Source organism: Typopeltis vanoorti, chromosome 17, assembly GCF_054136105.1.
Source record: "Typopeltis vanoorti isolate ZY-2024b chromosome 17, IOZ_Tvanoo_1.0, whole genome shotgun sequence".
NCBI classification, from domain to species: Eukaryota; Metazoa; Arthropoda; class Arachnida; order Uropygi; family Thelyphonidae; genus Typopeltis; species Typopeltis vanoorti.
Genome location: NC_143565.1, coordinates 45,903,193 through 45,906,764, shown reverse-complemented (window position 1 = coordinate 45,906,764; position 3,572 = coordinate 45,903,193). Strand labels below are relative to the sequence as shown.

At 33.0% G+C, this 3,572-nt stretch overlaps 1 non-coding gene across 1 annotated transcript; it reads right to left on the bottom strand.

The window, feature by feature from the left end:
* Positions 1 to 2,222: 2,222 nt before the first annotated feature.
* Positions 2,223 to 2,294, bottom strand: TRNAH-GUG (transfer RNA histidin (anticodon GUG)). Its single transcript has one exon. It is a non-coding gene; the product is annotated as a tRNA-His (tRNA).
* Positions 2,295 to 3,572: the final 1,278 nt, after the last annotated feature.

The following is a 3,572-nucleotide window of genomic DNA, read 5'->3' as shown; positions in this document are numbered from 1 at the left end:
GCTCCAGTGGGCAAGAGTGTACAAAGATTGGACTGTTGAGAAGTGGAAGAAGGTCATATGAGAGTCATTTCTTTGTCCAAGGAGAGTGAGTACCCTATGTTCGCAAATCAGCGGCTGAGAAGACTTCTCCCACCTACCTTCAACAAGTTCCTAAACAACCAACTAAAAAGATGTTGGGAGTTGTTTTACACATGACGGTCCAGGGTCACTTGTTGATGGTATGATGAAAAGCGACCAATACATAAAAATATTGGGGGAAAAAGTGGTCCCACAGATCCAGAAAGACAAAGAACTCATCACAAAGACAAAGAAAATAGAAACTAGCTCCATGCTACATAAATTAAAAAAAAAAAGTGAAAGCATTCCTTCAAAATCACAACATCCAATTGCTTCAGTGGCCAGGTAACTTTCCTGACATTAACCCAATAGAAAATTTGCGGGCCATGGTGAAAAAGAGACTCGGAAAATTAAATCGTGATACAAAGAATAACTTAATACAATCCATTATAAAAGTATGGTTTCGAGATGCAAAAATAAGAAAAACGTGTTCTATGTTGGTGGAGTCCATGCCCAAGTGAATTACTGAACTTAGGTACAAATTACGAGCAGAGGAGCGCGTATAAATTATTAGGTAAAGTTGGAGTTTAATTTTTGTACTTATTTTCTTGCAAAATTATTATTTTTAAATGTGAGTGTTCGGTTTAATTTGTTCGCTACTGTAAATGGATATCGTATTTTTGCTATTAGCAATTCATTGTTTTTTATCCTTATCCATAAAGCATTAGAGTTAACTGTAAATTTTATTACCGTACAAGAGAGAGCGCGCTCTATATGTAATTTACCGTGTGCACGTGATGACAAGTGTCATTATTAAGTGAAATGTCAGTGAACAATGCTCGATGCTCTCGATGTGACATTTTCTTTATGACGTCAAAGCTCATCAGTGCGTGATAACTCAAAGCGCTTGCACGAGCAAGACTATTGTTACGTAGTCATATCAGCGCCTGATGTCCATTTTCTTAATCTCGTGACAAACATTTCCTTCAACCAATCTCTCTTTATATTTCTTTTTTTGCATTCTAACCCAATTACTCTACCGAATTGCTAATGGCAACTATGTTGGCACTCCTGGGGGATGTGCACAGCTTACGTAATTGAGTTTGAATGCCGTGAAAAGGGGAGAAAAGAAAAAAGAAAAGTCTTTTGCTTCTTTTTCGTATGCAGTCTTACAGAAGCGGATGTTCTCTCATTGACATCAGGATTAACATAAGGCAAAAATAGCTAACTATTTTGCTTTTTGTGAAAAGTACCTTTATAAAAAAAACTACTTTTTAAATTCTCTTTCTAATATTTAGCTATAAAACATGGATGGATCTATAATATTCTTCATTCTATTAACTTGATGCATCAAATTTCTTAATAAAAATAAAGAAAATGAACATTTTATTTAATAAGTTATTCAATAAAATCAAATGCAAATATGGATTATCAGCGAAATGCATTATTGCATAAAAAATTAATACTCATGGGTTTATTATTATTATTTTCAATAAAACTTGTGGACATTACTTATTATCGACACGTAGTTTGCGAGGGGGTGATATGTCAAGTATAGAGGAATCTAAAAATTCGGAATATTATCATTTCATCGTTTATTGATCAGTCCTCATGCACGACTAGTGTCACCAGCGACATCTGGTAGCTGAACTGAGTACAAGTCATTTCTAGCAATGTGGACAGTCTGGGAATCACTTTCGTGGTTTATATTATGGGAAACTCATTTAATAATAAATAAATAAATAAATTTTGAGATTCTCCAGCTCTGGATATCCGTACTAAATAGTTCTGCTTCCTCCTCCTCTTAGATTGCGTTCACGCTTCACATTATAAGTACTGGAAAGTCGTATTCTATAGCAGAAAATAATTTTTTTTTATTAGCGTGTTGAAACAATTGGAATTGTTTGCAATGGTTTCCACTAGAATAGCTACTTTTTTCAACAATGGAATTAGTTAACCAATAGAACGAACGATATTTAGGTGACGTCATCTGTTTGAAACAATGTATTGTACTTAGGAACAATTGCAATTTGCATTATAATCACACGGCTGGAAGTGATCTAGAAATTAAAGGATAAAATATATATATATTTATTTCTGCAGTATCTTGTTTATCTTTTTGTTGTTAACGAAGGGATAAAGAAAAGAAAGACCGAGAAAAAAAATGCCGTGACCAGGATTCGAACCTGGGTTATTGCGGCCACAACGCAATGTCCTAACCACTAGACGATCACGGCCAGCTGCCCATAGTTTGTTAACTGTGTCTGAAATTATGAGCTCACGTGACCTCTCCCGTTAAATGTAAGAATGGAATTTAGCATTGTGTGGATTAAAAACTTTAAAAAAAAATTGTTGTTTTCTTTGTTTATTTCAACACAGAACACTGTAAATAAACAGATTAAATTTCAAGCTATTTTAAAACAAAAAGAATACTTTTATATCTAAATAACTAACACGTGCAATTCTCTGAATTGCACGTGTTAGTCATTGATTAATTAGCTACTTAATTGATATTTTATTTCTCGAAATACGAAAAATATAAGAACAGCAACCATTATAATCAGTCAATTATATTAATTAAATCAATTATATTAATTAAATAAAAATAATTAAAACAAATCAGATGAAATAAGTGATTTAAAAAATAAATTAAGTAAAACATCTTTTGGCCCACTCAGTACTTTAGGTTGACAACCTTTCAGTTTGTCAATGGCTTTGTAAAGTTAACTTTGAACTCTTTTTGTTTCCTCAGTTTCTGACTTACTTCAGACGCGCTTCGGATAATTTTTAGCACTGATCAGGCGCATTTTGTCTCTCTGTTTGCAGAAATAAATAAATAATACTGATTTGGGTGGATAATGATTAATGAAACTGGAAATTAGGACGACTATTAAAAGTCGACGAGTTTTTTCATTTGGATCATTTTAATAGCAAAATTACATAACAGAGGTATGTGTACAGTCCACGATGCCAATAATGGTTCTTGGTTGTGATTGTTACGATAATGAATGACGTCATTACACAAGAATGCAATTACGAAATGAATTTTTTTATGATTGTCCACAATAATTTCTTGACTCGTATTTGACATATTTTTAGAGAAAAATTTCCAATGTCTACAGTTTGCATTGTTAATGAAATAAAAGAAATTAAAAAAAAAAAAATTGCCGTGACCAGGAATATTGCAGTCATAACACAATGTCCTAACCACCAGACGATTTTTTTTACTGACGAGTAGATGATACGCACACATACGAAGATATAATAGTGTGTTTTCCTTGGATCTAAGAAATGCCGATATTGTCATAAATTCTTATAACAAGAGCCCATCGAAATGTTTGAGGGAAGCCTCCGAATATATCAAAGACAATTATGGAAGTATGTCACGAATGAAATAAAAAATGAATTCACTGGACAAAAATTTTACTTCATTGAAGATTCGAAATTTAAACGTAGGTCCCTCAACGACTGCAAGACGTCAGTTTTATATTTGGCGAACAACTTTTAATTTTTAC